This window comes from Pongo pygmaeus, chromosome 19 (genome assembly GCF_028885625.2).
Source record: "Pongo pygmaeus isolate AG05252 chromosome 19, NHGRI_mPonPyg2-v2.0_pri, whole genome shotgun sequence".
Lineage (NCBI taxonomy): Eukaryota > Metazoa > Chordata > Mammalia > Primates > Hominidae > Pongo > Pongo pygmaeus.
The window spans coordinates 55,569,794-55,586,761 of NC_072392.2; the positions used below are offsets into that span (position 1 = coordinate 55,569,794).

Genomic DNA, 16,968 nt, shown 5'->3' on the forward strand with positions numbered 1-16,968 from the left:
AATCCTGTCCTTATTTGAACCAAGGCCAGTTTTCCTAATGAATGCAGGGAGGACAGCACAGACCAGTGAAACCAGCAGATAATCCATAAGACTCTATCCCAGAGCTGGGAAATCTCCCTCCCTGCCAAAACTTTTCCTGAAAGTTCTTAAGAATGAGGCAAACAGTTTAAGTCTCTCTTGCATTGTCCTTTTAGTGAAAGAGTTCAATAAGGAAGGAGAGGAAGTGGAGCAGATGCTTAGTTTCCAAGCTGGAAAAGTGGCCCGTGGTTAACCAACACTGGATGTAAAAGCACAGGTAGCCGCGGGTCCAGGTGAGCCGGTCCTATGATGGCATGGCTGCTAATGCCAGCAGATGCTCCCGTCCTCTCCTTTCAAAGACTGACTTCTTCTGGTCTTTCATTCGTTAAAATAAAATTGACAGGGCATCATCCAAGAAGCTCTACACTTTCCCTTCCCTGGATTTCAGACTCTAGATTCTGCTGAGATTTGAGCTTCACGGTGAACACCTTCTTGGTGTGCTTGCTGCTGAGGGGTGTGGAGGACAGAGAGATGGTGAAATGGCAAAGTGGCTCTTGAGCGTGGGTGGGGGAAGCCCCCACATTTCTGAGTCAGTGCCACCTGGACACTACCCTTGGAGCATCCTGCTGAGGTGGCCATTCGGGTTTTCCTTCCTTTCCTTTTATTCCACTGTTTCTGAATCACGAATAAAGATCCAAGGCAAACAGCACATTCACATCCCCAAGCTCTACACCTTCAGTGTGACCAGGGACGTGCACCACTTCAGGCTCATGCAGGACTCACAGCCTTTGGACCTCAGCTAAGGGACCTGCTTCTCTTCAGCACACGGGGCTTGTTTGTGTTGGGGTCTGAGCCCTGAGCACATGGTCAAGGAGACCCCCAGGTCTTTCTGAACAGAGACAGCTGGCCTGGGGGCCTCCCTCTCACTGCATGCAAGAGTCTGTTAGGGCGGCTGTCTTGCTTCTAGGTGTTGGGAAATTCAATTTAGGTCCCTAAAAATGAAAAGCCCCAGGACATCTCCGTGGCTTGGGATCCACAGGAGAGCATCATTGATGCTGGGGATATCTTAAACATGTAGAAACCCGCAGGACTACCTTAGACAGGGCACGGGGCACAGCACCTGGGGATGCAGAGTGGAGAGTTCACCACTACAGCCTGGAATCGCCTCTGTGATGCCTTCTTCATGATACTTGGCTGCCTTCGCGGCTGGAAGGCTGACGCCCAGATCCCAATGTGGCCACAGGCTAGCAGCTTGCTTCACCTTCCTGAACTGCAATTTCTCCATCTGAGCCTTTCTCCCAAGAGGAGTGTCCAGGCTCACTTAGCCCATATGGGCCAGAAACCCCACACGGTGCCCGGCACACAGTAGGCCCTCGGCAGATGCTGCCCCCTTCTGCCTCCACCACCCTCCTGGGGCTCCCTCCTGAAACAGCCTCCCTCAGCGCCTCGAGTCTTGCACCCTAACAGGCTCTTGCATGCAGTGAGAGGGAGGCCCCCAAGCCAGCTGTCTCTGTTCAGAAAGACTTGGGGGTCTCCTTGACCATGGGCTCAGGGCTCGGACCCCAACACAAACAAGCCCCGTGTGCTGAAGAGAAGCAGGTCCTTTAGCTGAGGTCCAAAGGCTGTGAGTCCCACATGAGCCTGAAGTGGTGCAGGTGCCTGGTCACACTGGAGGTGTAGAGCTTGGGGATCTGAATGTGCTGTTTGCCTCGGACATCAAACATCTCACAGGCTGCCTGGAAGAAGGTGGAGCAGACTGGGGTTAATGGTCAGCAGCAGCAGCATCCCCACCACTGGGGCTACCACTTTTAGGCCCTTACCATGGGCCAAACACTGAGCCGTGTGCTTTGTGTAACTTCTAAGCACACTTACCTCATAGGGTGACAGCAAACACTCGAAGAGGTGCCTGGGCTTGGCACATAGTAGCTATTGCTACTATTAGGAATGTTGTTTTGTCTTCGTTTTTGTTTTGAGACAGGGCCTCACTCTGTCACCCAGGCTGGAGTACAGCAGTGCCATCATAGCTCACTGAAGCCTCAACCTCCCTGGGGTCAAGCAGTCCTCCCACCTCAGTCTCCCAAGTAGCTGAGACTACAGGTGTGCACCACCAAGCCCAGCCAATTTTTTGTATTTTCAGTAGAGACTGATTTTGCCAAGTTGCCCAGGCTGGTTTTGAACTCTGGGGCTCAAGCGATCTGCCCACCTCAGCCTCCCAAAGTGCTGGGATTTCAGGCGTGTGATACTGCGCCCAGCCATTATGAATGTCAATATTGACATGATCTTGTTGTATCCTCATGCCCACACTGGGAGAGGTCTGATTGTTCCCATGTTCCTGCTGTGGAACCACATGGAGGAGGCCTATGTTATCCCAACAGCGCAGAAGCACAGCCTGAGTCTCTTCTTTGGCTGAGCCAAGGGCGTGCTGGAGAGGCCTGAGGGAAGAAGGAGCAGCCCTTGTGACCAGTGCCTTTTCAGTTCAGAAGGAACGTCTCCTCGTTTACGTGACTTGGCTGAGCTTGCTACTTCTGCTTTGAGAGTCCAATACCACGATCAAGACTTTAATTATCCCCAATTTACAGATGATGAAACCACATTGGGCAGGAAAGAAAGTCACCCCAGGAGAGTGAGTTGGACCTGGGCACTGGCTGAGGACAAAGTGGAATGATAATTTGGGATGTAGCTTGTTAAGGGGCCTCACAAGTGTTCTTGTGATCCAGGTGTTGAGAGGATAGAGCAGAAAGGTTGCCAGGGAGATGCAGGTAGGGTGCACTGCGAGAGTAGGAGAAATTAAAGAGAACATGCAACAAAGCCTTGGGACACCGGGAGGGGGATGGACCACCCGGTTTTGTGCTACGGGAGAAGAGAGCAAGAAAAGGAATCTGTGTTCAATCCTGGCAGCCTGCAGGAGAAGCAAATGCCCTTCATTTTGTTCATCAGCGGCGAGACTGGCATCCCTGTAGCTTTGGGAAACCAGGCTAGTGTGGATGCCAGCTCACTCCAGCGGGCCTGACTGGGAGACCTTGGGCTCGGGTTCTGGTCTGGGGCTCCTAGGCCTGATGGGAGGAGAGTTCACCCCAGGTTTCCTGTACTTCAGCTCGTATCCAGATGATGGTAATTGTGGAAATGAGAGACTCAAAAGAAGCTGGAACCTGAACTTTCTTGTTGTCCCATATGGACACCTGTGTTCAGTTTCGGGTTCTACCTCTTGCTGTCTGTGTGTTCTTAAGAACTCACTTAAGCCTTTCTGAGTCTCATTTTCTTCATTTATAAAATAAAAGACGTAACATTTATGCCAGATATTGTCCTCAGGATTAAATGGGAAAATGAGCAAGCCTCTTGTGCATTCCCCTGGCATCCAGTGGGTGGAGGCCAGAGAAGCTGTTAAACATCCTGCCAGGCACAGGACAGCCCCCATCACAAAGAATTGACTGGATCCTGATGTCAGTAAGGCAGAATTGAGGATCCTTCATGTGGGGGAAAAAGAATAAACTCAGAAGCTTGGCAGATCTCAATTCAAACCCTGGTTGTATCACCTCTAGCTGAGTGACCTTAGGCAGGTCTATGAACTCTCTGAGACTCGGCCTCCTCATTGGTAGAATGAGGTAGATAAAAATGCCAAGCTCACCCAGAAATAACCGCATGCATATGTGGTCAACCGATCTTTGACAAAGTCATCAAGGATACACAATGTAGATTCTTTTATTCCTTTACTTTCTTAATAGACTTGCTTTCACTGTACTATAAAAAAATGCACAACATAGAAAGGAAACTCTCTTCAATGAATGGCGTTGGGGAAAGTGCTTGAAAAAGAATGAAATTACACACTTGTTTTACATCATATACAGAAAATTAGCTCAAAATGCATTAAAGATTTAAATGTAATATCTGAAACCATGCAAATCCTAGAAGCAAACATAGGGAAAAATCTCCTTGCCATTGGTCACAATTGGCAATTTTTTTTTTGCTATAACACCAAAGCACAGGCAACAAAAGCAAAAATAAATAAATGGGACTACGTCAACCTTAAAAGGTATTACACACCAAAGGAAACCATGACAAAATGAAAAGGCAACCTACGAAATGGAAGAAAATAGTTGCAACCCATATATTTGATAAGGGGTTAATTGAAAATATATGAGGAATTCACACAACTCAATACCAAAAATTAATAAATACATCAATAACCCAATTAAAAATAGGCAAAGTACCCCAATGGACTTTTTTCTCCAAGGAAGACATACAAATGGCCAGCCAGCATATGAAAAGGTGCTCAACACCACTAATCATCAGAGAAATGCAAATCAAAACCACAATGGGATATTGCTACATAGGATAGGACAGCTGTTATAAAAAATGACAAGAGATAACAAGTGTTGGCGAAAGCATAGAGGAAAGAGAACCCTTGTACACTGTTGGTTGGAATGTAAAGTGGTATAACGTTCATGGAAAACAGTATGGAGCTTCCTCAAAAAATCAGAAGCAGAACTACCATACAATTCAGCAATCAAGTCAGAATGTTGAAGAGAGATCTGCGCCCCATGTTTATTACAACACTATTCACAATACCCAAGATATGGAAACAGCCTAAGTGTCCAGCAACAGATGAATGGATAAATAAAATATATATAAACAATGGACTATTAGCCATTAAAAAGAAGAAACTCCTGTCCTGGATAAACCTGGAGAACATTACGCTAAGTGAAATAAGCCAGACACAGAAAGACAAGTTTTGTATGATCTCACTTCTATGTGGAATCTAAGAGAGTCAAACTCATAAAAACAGATAGTAGAATGGTGGTTGCCAACGGCTGGGGGTGGGGAAAATGGGAAGCTATTAATCAAAGGGTGTAAACTTTCAGTTATAAGATGAACAAAATTCTGGAGATTTAATGTACAGCATAGGTGGTAATGGATGTAATAAATTTGATTGTGATAATTAGTACACAATATATACATATATGAAATCACATTGTATGCATTAAATATACACAATCCTTGTCAACTAAGTATTTAAAAAAATTTTTCTTAAATGCCTAGGTCATAAGAATTCTGATAAAGACAACAACATACATGAAGGGACCTACTACACAGAAGGTCCTAAATAGGTTCATTTTGTTTTATTTTATTTCAACTCTGGCAGATGTAGACTTATTGCAAAAGAATGTAGAATACACTTGTGCACAAAGCATTATCTATATGATGATTAAATATCCTGCATACATGCCATGCCATTTCTATTCCTCATTCAATGGATAAAAAAAGCAGAACCAGCCTTCTGGTGGTCACAAAACATTTTGACATGAGAAAGGCTGATCATGAGCAATTTGGCAATGTACATCCCAGAGCATGCATGCCCTTTGACCCACAGCTACCATGATGTCATTTCTAGCAATTAGTCCTAAGGAGATGATCAGAGATGTGTAAAGAGATTTCATTCTAACAGCATCCTCTGTAGTGGTATATGTCAGGGGCTGGCAAACCATGTCCAGAGGAGCAGGCTGCATCTAGTCCACCACCTGTTTTTGTAAAGTTTACCAGAACACAGTCATGCCCATTCATTTACAAATTGTGTATGGCCTCTTTCCCTGCAACAGCAGAGTTGAGTGTTGCACCAGAAACCTATGGCCTGCAGAGTTTAAAATATCAACCCTTTGGCCTTTTATTAAAAAAGTTTACTGACTCCTGGTGAGTACATTAAGAAAAAGTTAGAAAAACCTAAATCTTCAAGAGTGGAGAATTAGAAAATAAGACATGTTGTATATAAGACAAACTGTTTGTGTGTGTGTTTATTTCTAAATATATTATTTTGAAATAATGTTGTCGACATATGTTGCAGGTCTTAAAAATTGTTCAATATATAGTGTTAATCAAAAAACAGCAAATAGTAAAATGTAGACAGAACGTGATTGTGCATTTTGTGCATACACCAACAGAAAAGGGTGCTGGGAAACCTGTGGACCAACATACTAAGTGTGGTTCTTTTGATGGTGGTTATCATGGATTTTTAAAAGTCTTCCTGGTTTTCCATACATTCTGACTTTCCTCTAATGAGTATGAATAAATACGTATTTCTTGAGGAATGTGAAAATAACTTTATCTTCCCAGATTTCTCATAATTGAAAATGTTGGAACAAATGGTCCTGGGACAGATCTTTCCATTGAGAAGGGCAGAAGGGAAACCCTGGGGATTCAGCTGGGTTTCTGTTGCATTTCTAGTAACACACAGTTGTGAAAGGCCAGTGTTGGCCACTCCCCAGGACAGTCTGGGGTAGAGGAGGTCAGGATTTAACTACTTGAGGTACCAGGGAACAGATGTGGCCACAGCCCTTCCCGACTCACTGTTTTCCCTTCCACAGTCCCTGTCTTCTCTTCACTGATGCACATAGATGCTTGACCAGAGGAGAGATTTAGTTTTCATCTGAGGATTATCTGTTATGTTGCAGTTCTGAAATTCCCATAATGTTTAAGCTAGAACACAAGTGATTTCATTATCTCCAATGTGTATGGCTTGATATAAATATATTCCATTATGTAGCACCTTAAATCCAGATAAAACATAAGGAATTTCTATTCCATGTTTGTATGATCAATGTTAATAATATAAGAAAATCTAAAAAGAAGCTATTTCCTATATTACAGTATGAAATAAATATGCTGAATGATTTGTTTTGGGGGGTGGAAAGGTGTAAGACTGAAGAGGGTGCCTGTGGGGAACAGTGATAGGAGTCCTTTCTTAAGGGTTGGGTTTTACATATGTCTTTTAAAATAGATGATATCACTAATAAATTATCTGTGGGCATCATGAAAAAAGTGTATAATGTACAACTTTATGAGCTTGACAGTTGGTGAAAACTTTTCTGTTTAAAATTGTATTTGGCCCTCCCCAAAAGAAATGTTTATTTATGAGTATTAGGATAGTTCCAGTAGTAATGCCTCAAAAGAACCAGGAGGTATAGTGTTGTCTAAAATGTGGACTCAGGAGCCAGACTGCCTGGCTGTGCAATTAGCCTTGTCATTTCCTAGATATGTGGCACGTTAATTAACTTCTCAGTGTTCTTAGCTGTAGAATGGGGATAATCATAATATACATCTCAGGGTTATATTAAAAACTGAAAAAGTTAATTCTGTAAAGCACTTAGAGTGATATCTGGCAAATAAAAGTGTTTATAAAAGTAAACCCTATGAAAGTGTTTACTCATTAAATACAGTAATCTGAAACCATTAGTGATTTAAACATTTGTGGCTGACTTGGTAATGTTTATGAAAATAAATTCTGTCTTTATAATCTTTGACCTTATTTTACTCCTAGGAATTTATTGTCCAGTAAACATTTTCACAGGCAAAAATATTACTATAAAATCATGTTTATTACATCAAATCTGTGCAAAACGAAAAAACACACAATTAAAATGGCCATCAAAAGGAGTATTGATTAAATGAATGATAGTAAATCCATTCATTAGTAATCATATTATCCAAAAAGAATGAGGCACATTTATGTGACATGGAATGATCCACAACTAATGTTAAATGGTAAAAGATATAAAATGTTATGCCCAATAAAATACTTTCTGTGAGAGAATATGTTAATTTATGCAAGTGGCGCCAATGTGGAGGGTTTATGCTAATTTCATTATACCTCACAGACAGACCTGGGCTCTCCCACTCATCATCTATGTGGCCTGGGGTAAGTCATTGAACTGCTGTAAGCCTCAGCTTCTTCATCTGTCAGGCAGTGATACCCTGACTGCTCTGCAGGGTAACTCTGAGATTTAAACGTGATCATCTCTGAATATGCCTGGCAAACAGTAGGAGCTCAGAACTTGATGATTTTTTCCTACAGCAACTGCTGTAGGGGATAGTAGCTAATGCAAGAGGTTGGTAAATCCTTATATATAGCAAATATTGTAGAAACATAACTACATGCTACTATTTTATCAAACCCTCCCCCCACCCTTTTTTTTTCCCCTGAGACAGAGTCTCACTCTGTTGCCGAGGCTGGAGTGCAGTGGCACCATCTCGGCTTGGCTCACTGCAACCTCTGACTCCCGGGTTCAAGCGATTCTTGTGCCTCAGTCTCCCAAGTAGCTGGGATTACAGGCATGTGCCACCATGCCCAGGTAATTTTTTTGGCATTTTTAATAGAGATGGGGTTTCTCCATGTTGGCCAGGCGGGTCTCCAGCTCCTGGCCTCAAGTGATCTGCCTGTCTCGGCCCCCCAAAGTGCTTCCTCAAACCTCTTCTATCCAGTAAAACAGCCTCACTGGGTCAGTGGATATCATGTGGCTACCTCACATTTTTACTTTATAAAAGGTCATCCTGAGGCCATTCGAAAGTATGAATCAAAACACTTTAGGAACAGGGCCACAGGTTTGCATGAGGCTTGTCAGTGGACCTCCAGGATGAAGACCAAAGGAATTGTGCAATTTCTAGTGGAATCATTTACACTTAAGATCTTATTTATTTATCAAAAGACTGCTTGCTGTGAGGTAGGAATTCTTAACCCCAATTTGCAGAAACTGAGACTTTGCCTGACACCACAGAGCTAGGAAAAGGTGGGCATAAGATCCTCACCAAGTCTGACTTCCAAAGGAAGATTTGAAAAGAAACCTCCTTGCTACCTGCCAAATCTCTGTAGAGCCAGCAGCCATGTTCCCACATGAAACAGGACAACGACAATAGCACCAGGAATAGCTACTCCTGGTCAGATCCCCTCATGAGCTCAACCCCGCAGGATGGGGACACCGGGCCCTGCTTAGGGGAAAGGAAGGGGGTTTGTAGAGGAAGCCCAGCCAGCCAAGCAACCAGACATGGGAAAAACCCATGGGGAGGAACTTGCTTGCTCTAGCTGGGCTTTGCAAAGAACAGGAAAAGATGAGTCTGCACAGACAGAAATGGTCTAGAATGGCTGAATGTTTCATGTAGAAATTTTATGATTAATACACGTACCATTTCTTAGAATCATTTGCTTGTTTAATTCCAGTCCATCAAGTGATAATTTTGTTGATATTTAGAGGCTCCTCAGTTAATTTCTGTGGGATTTTTGGTTATATTTAATAAGGAAAATAATATGAAATGTCTAAGAAAAAAAGAAACAAAACCAATTATTCCTGAGAATGTTTAAATTTATTGAAGCACACTTGTTAATTTTTAGTATAGAACCTACATTTCATAATAGAAAACCTTGGACTTGCCAGTGGTAGCTGCTGGAATGAGGTGTTTGTCCAGTACATCCAGAACATTGCCACAGATTAACTTTAGCTCAGTCTCAACCTGAAAAAATAAAAATAAATTTTAAAAAATCAGATCGTTGAAGTCTAGAAATTCTGTAAATTATTAAACATTCTATGTACCTCTGTTTTTGTGGAAGAGAGCTTAGTGTTACAGAGAATTCGTTTCCCTCTCCAAACTCCCTTCTTCCCTTTTGACACAAAAGCAGAGAAAAGCTGCCTGTCGGTTATCAAAAGTATCTTTTCCTTTCGGCGGGCAATTAAGTGCTACACACACACACCATCCCCCACCCCAACACCCCCTCACAGTCCAACAGAAGAATCAGCAATGACTGAAACTAAACACCGATGCTACTTGGTAAACACTGGTCAATTACATGAATATTTCACAAGGTAGCAACTATTGTGTCCATTTACTTGGGAAAACAGAAGCTAAGACATTTGCTGAAAGGTCATCCCCTTAAAAGAACTTAATAAGCAGAGCTAGGATTTGAAGCCAGGCAGGGTGCAAGGGACAGTACAAAATTCAAACCCAGGCAGTTTGCCTTCAGTACTTATATTCCTAACAACGTTCAACAGGCAATCCCTTTAGGGGAAGAGATCCAAAACTAGTTAAGATACCAAAAATCTGTGGACCAAAGTACCTATTGCCACTCATTTATATTCACGTATAATGCTGAAAATGTACACCACCTCTAAAGGTACATACCCAGTTTACTTTTTTTTTTTTTTGAGAGGGAGTCTCACTTTGTCACCCAGGCTGGAGTGCAGTGGCGTAATCTCAGCTCACTGCAACCTCCACCTCCCGGGTTCACGCCATTCTCCTGTCTCAGCCTCCCGAGGAGCTGGGACCACAGGTGCCTGCCACCACGCCCAGCTAATTTTTTGTATTTTTAGTAGAGACGGGGTTTCACCATGTTAGCCAGGAGGGGTCTCGGTCTCCTGACCTCGTGATCTGCCTGCCTCGGCCTCCCAAAGTGCTGGGATTACAGGCATGAGCCAGCACACCCGGCCTATTTTTTGTTTTTTAGACAGAGTCTTCCCCTGTCACCCAGGCTGGAGTGCAGTGGCCCTATCTCAGCTCACTGCAGCCTCCGCCTTCCAGGTTCAAGCAGTTCTCACGCCTCAGCCCCCTGAGTAGCTGGGCTTACAGGGGTGCGCCACTGTATCGGGTTAATTTTTGTATTTTTAGTAGAGATGAGGTTTCACCATGTTGGCCAGGCTGGTCTTGAATTCCTGGCCTCAAGAGATCCACCTACCTCGGACTCCCAAACTGCTGGATTATCGGTGTGGGCCACGTGTGGCCCAACTCTACTATTTCAATGAAGCTCCTGTACCCTAGGTCATCACTGACTTGCCAGTTGCTGAATCCAGTTGTCTTTACTGAGTTGGTCCTTAATTTAACTTTCTTTTGCATTGAAGCTACTGACTGATTACAGCATTTTGAAACTCTGTTCCTCTTATTACTGTGATTCTACTTTCCTTATTTTTCATCTTATCTCTCAAGTCTGTGGCTTCTCACACTTCCTCACAATTCATTGCTTATTTTAAAAACTCAAAAATTTAAACCTCCTGAGCAGTTCAAAAATAATATACCTTTGAAATTTTTTAAACTATTCAGAGTTGCAAGAATAGTTCAGTGATCACCAGTTGTTACCATTTTGCCATATTTTGTCTGTGCATCCCTCCCTGCCTGCCCCCACATATATGTATATCTATGAATATTCATGTTTTTTAACTTTAATAAATTTTCTCCCTGTACAATTTGAGAGTTAACTGCAGATTGCATAGCACTTTACCCCTAATTTCTTCTATATGTCTGCTAAGAATAAGGGCATTTTTTTTTTTTTTTTTTGAGAATGAGTCTCACTCTGTCACCCAGGCTGGAGTGCAGTGGCACAATCTTGGCTCACTGCAACCTCCACCTCCTGGTTTCAAGCGATTCTCCTGCCTCAGCCCCCCAAGTAGCTGGGATTACAGGTGCCTGCTACCACGCCTGCCTAATTTTTGTAATTGTAGTAGAGATGGGATTTTGCCATGTCGGCCAGGCTGATCTCAAACTCCTGACCTAAAGTGATCCGCCCTCCTCGGCCTCCCAAAGTGTTGGGATTACAGACGTGAGCCTCCATTCCCGGCCTCTTTTTCCTTTTGTAATTAACAAGTGATCTATGGAATGATAGAAACAGTGTGAATATTCTGTCCCATAATAATCTTTACTTAATGGTTGCATCTGGATTGCTTCTTGCCCAAATCAAATATTACTATAGTGATTAGAAAATGGAGACTTTTCTATTTTTTCTGTATTTTTTCTATATTGTCATTCTTCTGTAAAGATTTTTTTATACTTTTTTTTTTTTTTTTGAGACGAAGTCTCACTTTGTCACCAGGCTGGAGTGCAGTGGTATGATCTCAGCTCACTGCAACTTCCGCCTTCCAGGTTCAGGCGATCCTCCTGTCTCAGCCTCCAGAGTAGCTGGGACTACAGGCATTCGCCACTGTGTCCAGCTAATTTTTTGTATTTTCAGTAGAGATGGGGTGACACCATGTTGGCCACGATGGTCTTGATCTCTTGACCCCATGATCCATCCACCTCGGCCTCCCAAAGTGCTGGGATTACCCGTGTGAGCCACCGCGCCTGGCCCTGTACTCCCTTTTTACATTTTTTTTTTTTTTGAGATGGAGGTTCACTCTGTTGCCCAGGCTGGAGTGCAATGATGTGGTCTTGGCTCACTGCAACCTCCACCTCCCAGGTTCAAGCAATTCTCCTGCCTCAACCTCCTGAGTAGCTGGGATTACAGGTATGTGCCACCACACTCGGCTGATTTTTATATTTTTAGTAGAGATGGGGTTTCACTATGTTGGCCAGGCTGGTCTTGAACTCCTGACCTCATGATCTGCCTGCCTCAGCCTCCTAAAATGCTGGGATTACAGGTGTTGAGCCACTGCACTTGGCCTTTTTTTTTTTTTTTTTTGAGACACGGTCTTCCTCTGTTGCCCCGGCTTCAGTGCAGTGGCACGATCATGGCTCACCACAGCCTTGGACTGTTAAAATATACAATTTTAACTTTATATATATTGCCAGTCTGCCCTATAGTAAGACTGTATCAACGTTTTTTTTGAGACAGAGTCTTGCTCTGTCTCCCCGGATAAAGTTGAAGTGGCAAAATCTCAGCTCACTGAAACCTCTGCCTCCCAGATTCAAGTTAATATTCCTAAGCCTCCCAAGTAGCTGGGACTACAAGCATCTGCCACCATGCCCGGCTAATTTTTTGTTTTTGGTAGAGATGTGGTTTGACATGTTGGCCAGGCTGGTGTCAAACTCATAACCTCAGGTGATCCACCCGCCTTGGCCTCCCAAAGTGCTGGGATTACAGGCATGAGCCACTGAGCCCGACCCCAACTTACTGTTACATCAAAATATTATTTGAGAGTATATGTGTCCTCACATCCCTAAAACACTAGAAACTGTCAAACTTTTAATCTTTGTTGAACTCTCAAAAGTAGTTATCTCTGCATTTGCATGCCTTTGAGTACTAATAAGTTTGAGTACTGCTTTAAAAGTTTGCTGGCCATCTATATTTGTTTTTTTAAGAACTGCGTGATAGTCCTTGACACATATTTCTTATTAGACTGCGTATCTTTTTCTTGTTTTATAATTCACAATATTATGTATTCATATTAGCATTTTGTGTTAGATATTTCCCCCATTCCATAATTTGTTTGTAACTTTAGATATTTTGCAGTATAAAAATGACAAATTTTAACCCGACAATTTTTACTTTATGCTTTCTTACTTTTAAATCATCCTTAGAAGGGTCTTCCTCACTGCAATATATTAACATTCACCTATTTTTTTTCCATGCCTATGAATGTTCATTTTTACATGTTTATGAGCCTTCCAGAATGTATTAGGTCTAAGATTATTTCCAGATGACTGGAGAAGAGTTGTCACAATTAATGAACAGTTTCTCTTTCTCACATAGCTATACCACCACCTTTATCATAAACTAAATTTCAAATATACATCAAACTATTTCAGGACTATGCCTGAATGATATGCTTGTCTATTCCTATGCTTATACCATAGAGTTTAAGTTCTCTTAACTTTATGGTATGTACTACTGTATATTGTATATCATACTAAAACTGGTAAGTAAAAATTCTCAAAATATTTTTCTAAAATTTCTCTTACTATTACTAAATACTTATCCTTCTAGATTAACTTGGAACTAATTTTAAGGCTTAAAAAAATCCTTATGAGATTTTTCATTGGATGGTACACTGACCTAACATATTTAGAAATAAAAGACATCGTTAGTTTTGAATCTACCTATTTAAGAAATGTATGAATTCCTCTTCATCTCTTAAAAGAGTTATTTTAAGTATGCTTAATCTAAATTCTGCAGATTTCTTGATAAACGTATCACTAGTCATCCCTTATTACCTGCCATTACAATGAATAGAATTTAAAATAGCCGTTAACATTTATTGAGCACTGACTGTATGCCAGGCACTGTACTAAATATTTTATTATTTCATCTAATCCATCAATTTTATGTCTCATGTTACAGGTGAAGAAACTGAGACATGGATAAGTAACTTGCCAAACGCCACATAGCTAGGAGCAGAGATTTGAATCAGGCAGTCTGGCTCTCGAAGTATGACGCCTTCTGTGTGGCCGGGTGCAGTGGCTCACGCCTGTAATCCCAGCGCTTTGGGAGGCCAAGGTGGGTGGATCACAAGGTAAGGAGTTCCAGACGAGCCTGGCCAACATGGTCAAACCCCGCCTCTACTGAAAATAAAAAAAAATTAGCCAGGCGTGGTGGCACGCACCTGTAATCACAGCTACTCAGAAGGCTGAGACAGGAGAATCGCTTGAACCCGGGAGGTGGAGGTTGCAGTGAGCCGAGACCATGCCACTGCACTCCAGCCTGGGAAACAGAGCAAGACTCCCCCTCACAAAAAAAAAGAATGATACCCTCCGTTAAATGCTCTGACTAGATCACTTACTTGTGTTTTTTAAAGTACAAAAAACAAAGGACTCTACTTCCAACATGAATTAGCATTTGGGGAAGAAAACATCAATCAAAAACGGGAGTTCATAACTATAACGTGCTCAACTTTCTAAGTAGTCCGTACCTTCCCATCAAGAATAGTCTCCCGTGTTGCTCTTTTCTTGCTTATTGGACATTCTTCCATTTCCTGCATGGCTACTTCATATTCCCCATCTAAAAGCTGTGAGCGCCTGTTAGACAAACACATATACTTTAACGTAACCTGTGTTATTACTATAAGTACACAAATTCTACATCTTTAGATTTATACTAAAACCATTTATTAAATTTATAAACTAGCTTACATACCCAACAAGATTTTAAAAATACACCTACACTCCATTCCTGATGAAAGCAATTTTAATGAGGTACACTAAAAACTGTATTACTAGGAATTCATTACTGTAGCTACTCAGATATAACTCTAAACATGTAAAGTATAATATGCCTGAGGTCTCAAAACCTGGTACGTTGTCAACATTAAATATAAAGCGTAAGTACAGGCTTTATTTATTTATTCATTTGAGATGGAGTCTTGCTCTGTTGCAACCCAGGCTGGAGTGCAGTGGTGCAATCTCCGCTCACCATAATCTCTGCTGCCCAGGTTCAAGCGATTCTCCTGCCTCAGCCTCCCGAGTAGCTGGGATTACAGGCGCGTGCCACCATGCCCGGCTAATTTTTGTATTTTTAGTAGAGACAGGTTTCTGCATCTTGGCCAGGCTGGTCTTAAACTCCTGCCCTCCTGTTCCACCCACCTCGGCCTCCTAAAGTGCTGGGATTACAGGCGTGAACCACCGCGTCCAGCCCAGGCTTTATATTTTTAAAAATAGGATAACAGTGTTACAATGCTTGTCTTAGAGAAACACTAAGAATTCTGTTACTTTTAACTACTGTAATTGTTTGAACTAGAATCCTTTACTTTTATACTTGACCAGTAAACTGATTATTATAATGACGAATCTGGTAACTATGGAATTCTGGGGGCACCTGGCACATATAGGTGCTCAATAAACACTTCATGGAATACTAATTGAATCAAATAATTCAAATATATTCACACAATATAGTTTTAAGGTATGTGTACGTATGTGTCTATGTATAATTTATTTTTTCCATACTTTAAACACTAGTAACCACTACTAAACACCATTCTTCAACCATGCTCAGTAATTAACTGTATATATCAAGAAACTGGCTTCTCTTCATCACTCTTAGAGAAATTCTATTAGATAAAAACAGCTGACATTTATTGAGTGTTCACTATGTGCCAGGCACTATTATAAAGATTTTACATGGTTCATTTAATCTTCCCAACAATGCTACGAACTATGTACTATTACTCCACTGCCAGAAGAGAAAACTGAGGCAAGAAAAGGTTAAATAACTTGCCTTCAAATCAAACCGTAAATAGCCAGATCTAGCAAATGAATCCAGGTGTCTGTCTCTAAAGTCTCTTAAAACCAAATGATTGACACTTAAGAATTTTTGTCTTTTCTCTATGCTGTACTACTTAAATTTAGTCAACTTCAATAGTACATCAGCAAAGCCATTCAACTCTTTATTTTAAAAACTAATTTCTTTACTCAAATAGGTAATAAATTCATGTATTTCTAAATCACAAAGGAGCTTCCTTATGCTTTTACATAGATACATACTATTCCATTTTGTGGGTGTACATTTGATACCTACAATCCAATGCACCCTCCTATCTGTAATGTATGTGGAGACCTTTCCCCCACAGCCTCATCAAGTGCTTTATCAAGTTTTTTGATCTCTGTCAATCTGATAAGTGAAAAAACTCATCTCAGTGTACTTTCAATTCAGATGTTTTATCGTTTTAATTGTTTAAGAACCATATATATCTATTTTGGTAAACTTTTTATTGTTTCCTTTGCCCATTCTTCTATTGGGCAGTGGTCTTTTAAAATTAGTATGACCTGTTTACATTCAAGAATGAGGTATCTACCTGAAAGACAAGTTGAAAATAATTTCTCCCCATCTTGTCATTTTTGACTTTGGTTATGGTGGCTTTTTTGTTTTCTGAAGAAGTTTTTGATTTTTATTTTGTTCAACTTTGCATTCTTTTCCTATATGGCTTTTGAATATTGGTTATTATTTCAAGGAATTAACTGGATTTCGTTTTTTTTTTTTTTGACAGTCGCTCTGTCACCCAGGCTGGAGTGCAGTGACACAATCATAGCTCACTACAGCCTCAGACTCCTGGGCTCAAGAGATCCTCCCACCTTGGTCTTCCAAAGTACTAAGATTACAAGTGTGAGCCACTGCACTCAGCCCTCTGTGAGATTTTAAAAACAATTTTTACACATCTAACATGCAGATTTTGGCTTAAAAATACTATTCTTCTATAAGGAATCAGGACTCCTTGAAGAAATCACAACTTCAGAGCAGAGGTAAGAAAAGAAGGTAGGCCGGATGCAGTGGCTCATGCCCGTAATCCCAACACTTTGGGAGGCTGAGGTGGGAGGATCACCTGAGGTCGGAAGTTCAAGACCAGCCTGACCAACAGGGAGAAACCTTGTCTCTACTAGAAATACAAAATTTGCCAGGCATGGTGGCGCATGCCTGTAATCCCAGCTACTCGGGAGGCTGAGGCAGGAGAATCGCTTGAACCCAGGAGGCAGAGGTAGCGGTGAGCTGAGATCGTG

At 41.7% G+C, this 16,968-nt stretch overlaps 1 pseudogene; it reads right to left on the bottom strand.

Moving 5' to 3' along the window:
- Window positions 1-1,979: 1,979 nt before the first annotated feature.
- The window catches only part of LOC129017015 (polycomb protein Suz12-like), a 53,871-nt pseudogene continuing 38,882 nt past the window's right edge, over window positions 1,980-16,968 (bottom strand).